The sequence below is a fragment of the Rhinopithecus roxellana genome, chromosome 7 (assembly GCF_007565055.1).
Source record: "Rhinopithecus roxellana isolate Shanxi Qingling chromosome 7, ASM756505v1, whole genome shotgun sequence".
Classification (NCBI taxonomy): Eukaryota; Metazoa; Chordata; class Mammalia; order Primates; family Cercopithecidae; genus Rhinopithecus; species Rhinopithecus roxellana.
Genome location: NC_044555.1, coordinates 150,715,375 through 150,730,340, shown reverse-complemented (window position 1 = coordinate 150,730,340; position 14,966 = coordinate 150,715,375). Strand labels below are relative to the sequence as shown.

The 14,966-nt window shown below is 40.0% G+C and overlaps 1 pseudogene; it reads left to right on the top strand.

The window, feature by feature from the left end:
* Positions 1–14,597, top strand: part of LOC115898694 — a 38,573-nt pseudogene extending 23,976 nt beyond the window's left edge.
* The last annotated feature ends 369 nt before the right edge of the window (positions 14,598–14,966 follow it).

Genomic DNA, 14,966 nt, shown 5'->3' with positions numbered 1-14,966 from the left:
TGAGAAAATAAGGACTGGGATTGGGTGTGATGGCTCACACCTGTAATCCCAGAACTTTGGGAGGCCAAGACAGGAGGATCACTTGAGCCCAGGAGTTTGAGACCAGCCTAGGCAACATAGTGAGACCCCATCTCTACAAAAAATAAAAATTATCCCTGACTAATGGTGCACACCTGTAGTCCCAGCTACTCCGGAGGCTGAGGTAGGAGGATCACTTGAGCACAGGAGGTTGAGACTGCAGTGAGCTGAGATTGTGCCTCCCAAAGTGCTGGGATAACAAGCATGAGCCACTGCACCCGGCCAACTCTTTCAGTTTAGTTTTTCTTTTCCAAGATTATTTTGGCTATTTGGGGTCTTTTGCAGTTCCATTTAAAATCTACAATCATGTTTTCCATTTCTGTAAAAATGATGGCTGAGATTTTGATAGGGATTGCACTGAATCTATAGATCACTTTGAGTAGTATTGTCATCTTAATATTAAATCTTCCAATTCATAAACATGGGATGTTTTTCAATTTATTTAAGTCTTCTTTAATTTCTTTCAGCAACATTTTATAATTTTCATTGTACAAGTCTTGCCCTTCCTTGGTTTAATTTATTCCTAGGTATTTATTATTTTTCATGCTATTGGAAATGAAATTGTTTCCTTAATTTCACTTTTACGTTGCTTCTAGTTCACAGAAACACAACTGAATTTTTGTGCTGATCTTACACAGCACAACAGGTTACAACCTGTAACTTTGTTTGTTTATTAGTTCGAATTGTTTTTGTGGATTCTTTAGAAGTTTCCTTATATAAGATCAAGTCATCTGTGAATAATTTTACTTCTTCCTTTTCAGTTTAGATGGGCTTTCTAAATTTCTCTCTCTCTTTTTTGAGACAGGGTCCCACTCTGTCACCCAGGCTGGAGTGCAGTGGCACCATCTCGGCTCACTGTATCCTCTGCCTCTCAGGCTCCAGTGATCCTCCCGCCTCAGCCTGTCAAGAGGCTGGGACTACAGGCACGTGCCACGACACCCAGCTAGGTTTTGTATTTTTAGTAGAGATGGAGTTTCACCATGTTGGCCAGGCTGCTCTGGAACTCCTGACCTCAAGCGATCCACCTGCCTTGGCCTCCCAAAGTGCTGGGATTACAGGTATGAGCCACCACACCCAGCCTGTTCTTAGTATTCTCTTAAGACAGTTTATTTAAAATCTTTCGCTAGTAATTCCACTACCTGGGCTTCCTCAGGAGCAGTTTCATTCATTCATTTATTCTTGTGTATGTATGGGCCATGCTTTCTTGTTTCTTTGCATGTTTCATAATTTTTTCGTAATTTTTTTGTATAAAGCTGGATATTTTGAGTATTAAAAGTTGGAACTCTGGAACTTGGATTCTTCTCTATTGCAGGGCTTTTGTTTCTGCTTGTGGATTGTTGTTTGTTTAGTGACTTTTCTAAACTACTTGTTAAAGTCTGATTTCTTTGCTACGTGTGGCCACGAAGTCTGTGTTCCATTAGCTTAGTGGTCAGCAAGCGTTTTGATGAAGTTTTCTACTTAATGCCAGGAGTCAAAAAAAATAAAGAAAGAAAGAAAAGAGAAAAAGAAACTAATGCTCTTCCAAGCCTTGTCGATTGACTCTTTTAGGGGAGTAGTCCTTCAATGCTTAGCCAACGCATTTGCAACTGTGCCTCAGGCTTCATGTCCTGCTTGTGTGGAGTCTGATGATGGTCAGCCACCAGTGAAAGCTTAAGGTTCTCTCAAACCTTTACAGAGTATGTGTTCAACCCTGGGCATGTGCATGGCCTTCTCATTTTTTTGGTTTAGGTGGGAGCTTTTGAAATCCATTATTCCCCTAGTTATCTTCTTTCCCAGCCTCCTCCTTCCCATTCTTTTCAGTCTGTCTATTGCTTGTCCTAACTGCTATTGTCTTGCCAAAGCTGCTGTGATCAATACCTTTGCCTTGAAATGCTTTTGGCAGATCTTCCCAGTAAGCTGCCCCAGACCTTGGAACATTTCAAGTCAGTTGCAAAAAAAAAAAAAAAAAAAAAAAAAAGGCAAGCCCTCGCACCTTTCCTTCAGGGAGTCACCAGACAGGTCAAAATACACATCCACAATTCTTTGAGAACAGGTCTGTGTTGTTTCCTCTGGCGAAAGCAACTTGCACCAAGAATGTAGGCTGCCATTTTCATAGGTGCCACTGATCTGGTGAGTGAGGACAGCAGACAGGCAATTTTAAATGCCAAAGTCTTCAATTATTACAATGTAGTAGCTTCTTTCTTCATTAAGCTTTCCCTTGGTTGGTGTAAAGTGTTAACTAGATTCCAGAGTATTGCTAAAGTTGCTTCTGACAGTTTGATAGCTTATTAGTTACCTGTATGGAGGACAGAACCCTGGAATTATCTACTCCACCATTTTCAGTGACCTCGACTTTTAATTTTTTGTAATGACAGCAATGTCACTCTTAACATGCCCGAGCCAAAAGCAGATGTCCCTTCATTATTTTTATGCACAAATTGTCTTATCATTGGCCAGTAGAATCCCCTCCAAAGTGGTTCCTTGTTTTTTTGACAGAATCCCAGTAATCCTTGATAGCTTCCTTGCCTTCTGCTGCAAGATGTCCTGGGCTCATCTCATACATGTACTGACCCCGACCTGGATAGCAATTTCTCCAAAGGACTCTGACTCCTGACTCCTTTCAGTGGGAAATGGTATTGAAAGATCAAAGGCTGGGTGCTAAAGATATTTTTTTGCTGTTGAGTTGTCATTGCTTCTAGGGTTTTCAGTGGAAAGAACTAGGAAAAACATATATATATATATGTTCCATATATGTGTTCCATATATGTGTTCCATATATATATGTGTGTGTTCCATATATATGTTCCATATATATATATTTGTGGGATTTTTTTTTTTTTTTTAAGACAGAGTCTTGCTCTGTTGCTGTCGCCCAGGCTGGAGTGCAGTAGTGTGATTTCAGGTCACTGCAACCTCCACCTCCCTGGTTCAAGCGATTCTCTTGCCTCAGTCTCCCGAGTAGCCAGGACTACAGGCACATGCCACTACACCCGGCTAATTTTTGTATTTTTTGGTAGAGACAGGTTTCACCATGTTGGCCAGGCTAGTCTCGAACTCCTGACCTCATGTGGTCCACCTGCCTCCGCCTCCCAAAGTGCTGGGATTACAGGTGTGAGCCACTGCATTTGGCCGAAAAAGATATTTTTAAACATGAAAAATATAATGAGTTTATAAAGCTATTTCCAATTCAAATATAATGGTATAGGGTTTTGCCCAATATCTTTATCTTGTACTTGTGTCTCTTTTTTTTTTTTTTTTTTTTTTTTTTGAGACAGAGTCTCATTCTGTCGCCCAGGCAGATCGCAGTGGCGCGATCTCAGCTCACTGCAACCTCTGCCTCCTGGGTTCACGTGATTCTCCTGCGTCAGCCTCCCGAGTAGCTGGGATTACAGGCGCACACCACCACGCCCAGCTAATTTTTTGTGTATTTTTAGTAGAGACAGGATTTCACTATGTTGGCCAGACTGGTCTTGAACTCCTGACCTCGTGATCCACCCGCCTCGGCCTCCCAAAGTGCTGGGATTACAGGCGGAGCCACCGCGCCCGGCGTACTTGTGTCCTTTTTCTCTTACCATGACAATCTTTGTTTCTAAGTATATTAACCTCATACTTATTTGTTTAATTCTAAACAAACCAATAGTAATTTAAAAATAACAATACCAATATTACTATTAACATTAAGACTATGGAAATCAGTTTAAGATTTCTTTGTGGTTAATTTTGTCCTTAGATCATATATCATTAGGGATGTATGTTCAAAATATTGTTTTAAAGTAATTTGAAGGTATCCTATTAGTATGATTATGCCACCTACTTGATATACAGTGAGGTTCATTTGTTTCAGTTTGTTTTCAGTTTTTAGGGATTGATTCTTATTTTCCTTTTGCATTAATATTATTAAAAATTTTTTTAGTAATTTTTTTTACATAGGGTGTCACTCTGTCTCCCAGGCTGGAGTACAGTGGCACAGTCACGGCTCGCTGCAGCCTCAAACTCCTGGGCTCAAGCAGTCCTCCTGCTGCAGCCTCCTAAAATGCTGGTATTACAGGCATGAGCCACTGTGCCTGATCACTTCATTTTATTTTTAATTATGCTTCCAAAGATGAAACTAGCTAACAAGATACATCCAGAGAAATTTAGCTTCCGTTCCTATTACTTCATCCTGTTCCCTCCTTCCCCCAGTTTTGTAAGATTGTGGTTCATACTTTTAATGTTTCTTATTTAAAAATATAAGCAAATATATATAGAGCCATACATGTATGTGTATATTTCCCTTCTTGTACACAAAAGATGATACATGATAAAAACTGTTCTTTACCTTGACTGTTTTCACTTCATACATCCAGGGATCATTCCATGTGAATATATGAGGATTATTTCATTCCTCTTTACAACTGTGTATTACTCCATTATGTGGTTGTATTGAGTTTTTTAGTCTTTTAGCATTGTAAATAATGCCAATAAATAGCACTGGGCATATATCATTCTGCATTTTTTCCAGTATGTCTTTGGACTAGATTCCAAGAAGTGAGATTGCTCTGTGTATTGACAAGTTCCCCTCCAAATGGGCTATACCATTTTGCATTCCCAGCAGCAATGTGTGAGAGAATCCAGGCCTTTTGACATCTTTCCACAGAGCTAGTATGGACCAAATTGGTAACTCGGGGTTTTACAGCCTGGGAGAGACCTCACCTCCCTCAGTACTCATCTCACAGAGATATACCACAGCTCACATCCTATTTTTTTTTTTTTTTTTTTTTTTTTTTTTTGAGACGGAGTCTCGCTCTGTCGCTCGGGCTGGAGTACAGTGGCCAGATCTCAGTTCACTGCAAGCTCCGCCTCCCGGGTTTATGCCATTCTCCTGCCTCAGCCTCCCGAGTAGCTGGGACTACAGGCGCCCGCCACCTCGCCCGGCTAGTTTTTTGTATTTTTAGTAGAGACGGGGTTTCACCGTGTTAGCCAGGATGGTCTCGATCTACTGACCTCGTGATCCGCCCGTCTCGGCCTCCCAAAGTGCTGGGATTACAGGCTTGAGCCACCGCGCCGGGCCTCACATCCTATTATTTTCCCTATTACATACCCTGTGCTTAAAACAAATGGGTTGCCTAGCAGGAATGAGCAACCCTTCGTGGCAAGCCTTGTCTTGTTATGAGCCACTTCTCAAGTTTGCCTGGCTGCCTGTGGCTGAGGAAGGTTCTGAAACACGTTAAACAGCCCTGACAGCCTGATTGCTAATGAGTCTACATTGTCAGCTGCCTACACTAACCAAGTGATCTTGCCCATGAACCTGCGTCTGGAGGGTATAACCCAGTATACACAAGGCAGAATGGAACATCAAATGTTCATCTTTCTGCTTCTCTGAAGTACTTGCTTCTGTTCATTATTACCAACATTGAAATAGACCCAGTGGAGGCCACGCAAGACAGACCCATCACTGTTTTCGTTGTTGATCTTTCACCTGTGGTGCTGGCCTTCACTTCCATTCGCTGCCTCTCCTTGTGTCTCCTTGGAGCTCTCGCCATCTTGTGGCAGGTCAGCAGGCTTCAGAAAGGAAATGTCGACTTTTCCTAAGTGTGAAGAAAATCAAATCCAAACTCCTTACCATGCTATACTGTATATGTGCAATGTATAATGTTCATAATTTGCTTCAAAATGCTTCAGTATCATCTGTGTGATAAACCTTATTTCATCTATTCTAAAATGCGTATCTTTTTCACTTTTAATCACCTCTGAAATTAGGATGAATTTTACCATTAATAATATGTCATAATTTAATTGACAGCAAATTTTCTTTCTGGGTGCAGAAAAGAATGATGAGTCCTACAACCTATGACATTTTGGATTCATGAATTAATTATTTGATGAAATATTGTGTCTGTCTACAAAATGATCTTTTGAAATACCAGCCTAGGCTGGGGGGACAGTGGAGGTAGGAAGAAGGGGTGGATTTAGTATATACTTTGAAGTGGAGGAGAAACTGGTAATGTTTATTCATACTGATCAACAGGTTTTACAATTCATTGTTAATTAGTTTTCATCCACACTCTGGGGGTGGTTAGTTAACATTCAAATTATTCTAATCAGGAATACATACTCAGGAGTGATTAGTTAGCATTTGAAAGATCCTACTCAGGTGTTTACATCCCAGAAGTAATTATACTCCAGGATGTTCACTTTTTCCTATCTGAACCTGCACTAAGTCAGAAATTCTTATACTTTATTTTTGCCATGGTCCCCTTTGGCCAACTGGTGAACCCATTTCAGAGTCATGCTTTTAATACCCAAAATAAAATACATAGGATTACAATCAAAACCAATTGCATAAGCCTGTAATTACAGCACTTTGGGAGGCTGAGGCGGCAGGTTTGCTTGAGGCTAGGAGTTTGAGACCAGCCTGAGGAACACTGGAAGACCACCCCACCATCCCATCCCACTCCTCCCCACTGCCTCTACAAAACATTTAAAAATTAGATGGTTGTGTTGCTGTGCACCTGTGGTCCCATTTACTTGGGAGGCTGAGTACTCCCCTGCCATCACTTGAACCCCGGGGGTGGAGGCTGCAATGAGCTATGGTTATACCACAGGCTGAAAAAAACATAAATGCATTCAAATGCAGTCATCAAAATATTAAAGATACAATTTATGACATTAACATGTGCTTCTTCGCCCTCAGCTTTATTAAGGTATGATTGACAAAGTTGTATATGTTTATGGTGTACAGCATGATGTTTTGATATCTGTATGTATTGTGAAATGACTAAGTCAAGCTAATTTACATATGATTATCTCACATACTTATTATTATTTTGAGACAGAGTCTTGCTCTGACATCCAGGCTGGAGTGCAGTGCCACGATCTTGGCTCACTGCAACCTCCCCCTGCTGGGTTCAAGCAATTCTCCTGCCACAGCCTCCTGAGTAGCTAGGATTACAGGCATGCACCACCATGCCCGGCTAGTTTTTGTATTTTTAATAGAGACGGGGTTTCACCATGTTGATCAGGTTGGTCTCGAACTCCTGACCTTGTGATCCGCCTGCCTTGGCCTCCCAAAGTGCTGGGATTGCAGGTATGAGCCACCACACCTGGCCTATTTTTTTGAAAAATTTTATTTTAGATTCAAGTACATGTGTATGTTTGTTACATGGGAATTAAATGTGTAATGGTGAGGATTGGGCTTCTAGTGTACATATCACCCAAAATATTGAACATTGTACCCAGTAGGTAATTTTTCACCCCTTCCTCCCCTCCCACTCTTCCTCCTTTGGAGTCCCCAGAGTCTATTTTCCCCATCTTTATGTCCATGTGTGCCATTTGTTTAGCTTCCACTTGTAAGTGAGAACATGCACTATTTGATATTCCGCTTCTGTGTTGGTTCACTTAGGATAATGACCTTCAGCTGCATCCACGTTGCTGCAAATGACATTATTTTGTTCTTTATTGTGACTGTGTAGTAGTCCATGGTGTATCTCCACCACATTTTCTTTATCCAATCAACTGTTGGTGGACACTTAGGTTGGTTCCATGTCTTTGCTATTGTAAATAATGCTGTGACAAACATATGAGTGCAGGTGTCTTTTTTATACAATAATTTCTTTTCCTCTGGGTAGATATACAGTAGTGGGATAGCTAGACTGAATGGTAGTTCCCTTCTTAGTTCTTGGAGATATCTCCATACTTTTTTTTTTTGGTAGAGGTTGTACTAATTTACATCCCCACCAACAGTGACATACTTATCATTTTTGTGTGGTGAGAACATTTAAGATCTACTCTCATAGCAATTTTCAAATATATAATACATTATTTACTATAGTCACCATGCTGTACAATAGATCTCCAGAAATGATTCATCCTTACTGAAACTTGGCACACGTTGACCAACGTCTTTCCATTTCTCCCACCCCAATCCCTAGTAGTCACTATTTTCTGCTTCTACTAGTTCAAATTTTTAAGATTCCACACAGAAGTGAGATCACGCAGTATTTATCTTTCTGTGCCTGGCTTATTTCACTTAATGTAATATCCTCTAGGTTTGTCCATGTTGTCACAAATGAAAGGATTTCTTTCTTCTTTTAAAGCTGAATAGTATTCTGTTGTACATACATACCACATTTTCTTTATCCATTCATCCATTGGTGGACAGTTGATTCCATATCTTGGTTAATGTGAAGAATGCTGCAATGAATGTGAGAGTGAAGGTATGCCTTCAACGTATTGATTTCAATTCCTTTGGATATATACCTGGAATTGGGATTGCTAGATCATATGGTAATTCTGTTTTTAATTTTTTGAGGAACCACTTACTGTTTTTCACAATGGCTGTATTAATTTACATTCCCACTAACAGTATGCAAGGGTTTCCTTTTCTGTATACCCTCGCCAACAGTTGTTATCTTTCCTGTTTTTGAAAATAGCCATCCTAACAAGCACGAGGTGATATCTCATTGTGGTTTTGATTTGTTTTTCTGTGATGATTAGCGATGTTGGACATTATTTTTTTTATATCCCTGTTGGCCACTTGTTTGTCATCCTTTGAAAATGTTTATTCAGATCCTTTGCTCGTTTTGAATTTTTTTTTACATTTATTTTAATTTTTTTAGTTTTAACTTTCGTGGGTACATAGTAGGTATATATATTTGTGGGGCACATGAGATGTTTGGATACAGGCATGCAATGTATAATAATCACATCATGGAGAATGGGATATCCATCCCCTCAAGCATTAAACTTTTGTGTTACAAATATTCCCATTATACTCTTTTAGTTATTTCTACATATACAATTAAATTATTATTGACTATAGTCAGCCTGTTTTGCTATCAAATACTAGGTCTTATTCATTCATTCAAACTATTTTAATTGAGTTATTTGTTTTCTTTCTAGTGAGTTGTTTGAGTTCCTTACATATTGTGGATATTAACCCCTTATCAGATATACTATTTGCAAATATTTTCTCCCATTCTGTAGATTGTCTCTCTTTGTTGATTATTTCTTTGGCTGTGCAGAAGCTTTTTAGTTTAATGCAATTCTATTTGTCTATTTTTGCTTATGCTTTTGGGGTCATATCCAAAAATTTATTGCCTAGACCAGTGTCAAGAAGCATTTACATTATGTTTTTTTCTAGTAGTTTTGCAGTTTCAGGCCTTATGTTTAAGTCTTTAATCCATTTTGAGGTCTTTTTTTTTTTTAACATAGTATAAGATAAGGGTCCAATTTCATTCTGCATGTGGATATCCAGTGTTCCCAACATTTAATTTTTTTTAATTTCCTTCCTTCCTTCCTTCCTTCCTTCCTTCCTTCCTTCCTTCCTTCCTTCCTTCCTTCCTTCCTTCCTTCTTTCCTTCCTTCCTTCCTTCCTTTCTTTCTTCTCTTTTTTATAAATAGAGACGGGGTCTCACTATATTGCCAAGGCTGGTCTCAAACTCCTGGCCTCAAGTAATCCACCTGCCTTGGCCTCCCAAAGTGCTGGGATTATAGGCATGAGCACCATGCCTGGCCCCCGAAATCATTTATTGAAGAGACTGCCGTTTCCCCATTGGTACCTTTGTTAAAGATCAATTGACCATAAATGTGTAGATTTATTTCCAGGCTCTTATTCTGTTCCCTTAGTCTATGTCTGTTTTTATGCCATTACCATGCTGTTTTGGTTACTATCTCTCCGCAGTATAATTTGAAGTTGGGTAGCATAATTCCTCAGTTTTGTTCTTTTTGTTCAGGATGGTTTTGGCTATTATGTGCCTTTTGTGGTTCCATGTGTATGTTAGTATTTTTTATTATTATTTCTGTGAAAAATATCCTTGGAATTTTGATAGGGATTGTATTGGCTCTGTAGATCACTTTGGGTAGCATGGACATTTTAACAATATTGTGTGTTCTTTTTTTATTAACCTAGCAAATAACACAACTAGAGCAGGTCTATAATCATCACAATTTTTAAATAGTGATGAGCATAACTGATCTTATGAGATATTTGCAACAGCTATAATGTGATATGAAAATATCTTTGATATATGTTGGTGAGAAAGTTGCAGACACTGATAATAAGACCGTGATTTGTTGACTACATTCAATTAGAAAGGAATAAAAATAAATGTGTAATTTTTCCCATCAAAGTCCAAAGAGCCTCCCTAAATTCTATTCACAGAACCTCAGGGAAGGAAACCTTGTACCAGAGAGTCCATTAAGTAGTATAAAGGATGTAAGAAATAATATTTCATTGGTGAATTGAATTCTGTTAAAAATATGTGCAATGGCTAGAAATTTTGTCCTTGTACCTCCATGCTTGCATGAACAAAAGATAAAAATCTGGCACGCCAGCCCAACAGTTCAGCATGTTCTGGAATGGCATCTAGGCCTCAGACTCTGTGTGATCCTATATAGAGCCAGTTTGCCAGATGTCCCTAGTGATAATAAATGTTGTTTTTAAGCCACTACATGTTGGGGGTAATTTGTAACACAGCAATAAATAAATAAAATAAATAGGATTACTTAATAGAAGATTTTCCTGTTCCAACCAGAAGATAGGTTGATCCTGTTACCATAATATTAGGCCAACTATTTCATGTGGATTTTTTATGCAAAGAGCTTGCTGGTGTTCCTAAAGATCAGAGAGCATGTATCAGGTTGGTGCAAAAGTAATTGCGGTTTTCATCATTGCTTTTAATGGCAAAACCCGCAATTACTTTTGCACCAACCTGTACTTGACCGATTTTACAAGGAGAGACTGTATGACTGTTTTGATCCCTGATTGCTAATAGCTGTATATCTCATAGAATTCAGTCTGACAATTACCTTCATTATAATATTCTACCTAGTAAGGAGGTAGGAGAGGTGACTTATGGCCCTCACCTACCTCTAATTTTCAGAAGCTTCCTAAATCTACCAAAAACAATGAGTTTAGGTTCACTTGCAAAGCCCTAGGTAATCTGACTTTTGTCAACCTCTCTGAACTCACCTCTCCCCACCTACCCTCACTTCTGTCCAGCAACTCTGGTTATATTCATTCGCTGGGATGCCATAGCAAAGTATCACAAATTGAGTGGTTTAAATACCAGAATGTGTTGCCTCATACTTCTTGAGGCAGGATTTGTTCCTTATCAGGGTCTCAGTCTGTCACCCAGGCTGGAGTGCAGTGGCACAATCATGGCTCACTGCAGTCTCAACTTCCTGGCGTCAGGTGATCCTCCCACCTCAGCATCCCAGGTGGCTGGGACCACAGGCATGCCCAGCTAATTTTTGTATTTTTTTGTAGAGATAGAGTTTCACCATGTTGCCCAGGGTGGTCCCAAACTCCTGGGCTCAAGTTATCCACTCACGTCAACCTCTCACATTGCTGGGATTATAGGTGTGAGCCACCACATCTGCCTGGGTTTGTTCCTTTTGGGGGCTGTGAGGAAGAATCTGTTCCATGCCTGTGTCCTATCTTCTGGTGGTTTGCTGGCTATCTTTGGCATTCCTTGGCTTATAGAAGCATCACCCTGATCTCTGCCTTCATCGTTAAATGGTATTCTCCCCTGTGCATGTTTGCATTCAAACATTCCCCGTTTTTAGCCAGGCACAGTGCCTCACACCTGTAATCATGGCTACTCGCGAGGCTGACACAGGAAGATTGCTTGAGGCTAGGAGTTCGAGACCAGTCTGGATGATCTAGGAAGACCCTGTCTCTAAAAAAATTAAAAAAAAAAAAAGTAAAAAACCTGCCCCCTTTTCATAAGGACACAGTCATATTGCGTTAGGAGCCACCCTACTCCAGTATGACCTCATCTTAACTAATTACCTCTATAAGGTACCTACTTTCTTTTTTTCTTTTCTTTTCTTTTTTCTTTTCTTTTTTTTCTTTTTCTTTTTTTTTTTTTTTTTTTTTTTGAGATAGAGTCTTGCACTGTCACCTAGGCTGGAGTGCAGTGGTGCGATCTCAGCTCACACTACCATGCCCAGCTAATTTTTCTATTTTTAGTAGAGATGGGGTTTCACCATGTTGGCCATGACTGGTCTCGAACTCCTGACCTCACTTGATCAGCCCACCTCGGCCTCCCATAGTGCTAGGATTACAGGCATGAGCCACCGCACCCAGCCAGTTACCTATTTTCAAATAAGGTTATATTCTAGGGCACTCGAGGTTATGTCTTCAACATATGAATTTTTGGGGAGACACAATTCAACACATAACTCTTGCCTTCTTGCTGTTCCTCTAGCACACTAAACTGATTTTCATTTCAGGTCCTTTGTACATGGCAAGTCTTTCTGTCTAGAACCCTAAAGAAGGCTGGCTGTTCCCTTCTCAGCATACACATATTATCTCATATGCCACTTTCTCAAAAAGGCCTTCCCTGATCACTCTATTTAAAATAGCCTCTCCAGATACATTTGTCAGCTTTCTCCTTTCTGCCTGTGGACACCACCCAAGAAGCATCACTTAAGCCTCTCTTCTCCCTTCCGTCATGTCTAAGTCAGAGTCTCCTAAAGATCCCAAACAGCTGAGGAAGCTCTTCATTAGAGGTTTGAGCTTTGAAACAACCGTTGAGAGCCTGAGGAGCCATTTTGAGCGATGGGGAATGCTTGCAGACTGTGCGGTAATGAAAGATCCAAATACCAAGCACTCCAGGGGTTTTGGGTTTGTTACATACGCCACTGTGGAGGAGGTGGATGCAGCCACGAACACAAGGCCACACAAGGTGGATGGAAAAGTTGTGGAACCAAAGAGAGCTGTCTCAAGAGAAGATTGTCAAAGACCAGGTGCCCACTTAACTGTGAAAAAGATAACTTGTTGGTGGCATTGAAGAAGACACTGAAGAACATCACCTAAGAGATTATTTTGAACAGCATGGAAAGATTGAAGTGATTGAAATAATGACTGACTGAGGCAGTGGCAAGAAAAGGGGCTTTGCCTTTGTAACCTTTGACGACCATGATTCCGTGGATGAGATTGTCATTCAGAAATACCATACTGTGAATGGCCACAACTGTGAAGTTAGGAAAGCCCCGTCAAAGCGAGAGATGGCGAGTGCTTCTTCCAGCCAAAGAGGTCAAAGTGGTTCTGGAAACTTTGGTGGTGGTTGTGGAGGTAGTTTCGGTGGGAATGACAACTTTGGTCATGGAGGAAATGTCAGTGGTTGTGGTGGCTTTGGTGGCAGCCGTGGTGGTGGTGGATATGGTGGCAGTGGGGATGGCTATAATGGATTTGGTAATGATTGAAGCAATTTTGGAGGTGGTGGAAGCTACAATGATTTTGGCAATTACAACAATCAGTCTTCAAATTTTGGACCCATGAAGGGAGGAAACTTTGGGGCAGAAGCTCTGGCCCCTATGGTGGTGGAGGCCAATACTTTGCCGAACCACATTGTCTATGGCGGTTCCAGTAGCAACAGTAGCTATGGCAGTGGCAGAAGATTTTAATTAGGAAACAAAGCTTAGCAGGAGCGGAGAGCCAGAAAAGTGACAGGGAAGCTACAGGTTACAACAGATTTGTGAACTCAGCCAAGCACAGTGGTGGCAGGGCCTAGCTGCTACAAAGAAGACATATTTTAGACAAATATTCATGTGTATGAGCAAAAAACTCAAGGATTGTATTTGTGACTAACTGTATAACAGGTTGTTTTATTTTCTGTTCTGTGGAAAGTGTAAAGCATTCCAACAAAGGGTTTTAATGTAGTTTTATTTTTTTGCACCCATGTTGTTGATTGCTAAATGTAACAGTCTGATCATGACACTGAATAAATGTCTTTTTTAAAAATGTGCTGTGTAAAGTTAGTCTACTCTGAAGCCATCTTGGTAAATTTCTCCAACAGTGTGAAGTTAGAATTCCTTCAGGGTGATGCCAGGTTCTATTTGGAATCTATATACAACCTGCTTGGGTGGAGAAGCCATTGTCTTCAGAAACCTTGGTGTAGTTGAACTGACAGTTTCTGTTGTGACCTGAAGTTCACCATTAAAAGGGACTACCCAAGCAAAATCATGGAATTATTGGTTATAGAAATGATTGCTGGCACATCCTATGCAATATATCTAAATTGAATAATGGTACCAGATAAAATTATGGATGGGAATGAAGCTTGTGTAGCATCCATTATCATATGTAATCAATAAACGATTTAATTCTCTTGAATGAAATGACAACTCTATGGATTTGGGACTGGCAGAGATTTGGACTTTCCCTACCCACTACCCCTGATAATGTTGAATGCTTCTATCACAATTCAAGTTCAAAGCTCTGCCAGGAATAGAAACTAGCTGCTGGCTAATGCTGCTCCATAAACCCACAGATTTGAAGTGTTTGGGCGGCCTTTTAAAAATGACCAATATCAGAAAGCATTTTAATGAACATAAAGAGACTTACATTAAAGGAAAAAATAAATAGCCTCTCTACCACACACACATCATTCCCTACTCCCTTTCCTGTTTCAGTTTTCTTCATAGCACTCGTTACTACCTGAAATACTTTTATTTTTAGTTGTTTTTATCTGTCCCTCCCACCAGAATGTAAGTTCCTTGAGGACAAGAAACTTGTTCATCTTACTTCTGTATCATTAGCTCCTAACATAATGCCTGTTCAAAATTAAATATTTAATAAATGTTGAATTAACATTGAATGAATGAACACTCACTTTATTCTCTGATTGAGTCTCTAAAAACTCCAATAGAATCAAGTTTCCACTGAGAAAATAGAGCTTATTTCAAACTCCTAAAGACATTCATTTTCCCCCTTTGAAATAAACTACACCTGTCTAAGAGACCAAGTATAAAACAACAAAATACTCCTCTCTCCCACAGTTGCCTTTTCTCTCTCTTCTTGTACTACCAGGAAACTACTCAATGGTAGCAAAAATCAGCGTGAAGAGAGGTTAGTTCCAAGACAGAAACACATTGTCAATCTTTACTCAAAGATTGTCCATCACCTGCTCTCTCTCCAGCCT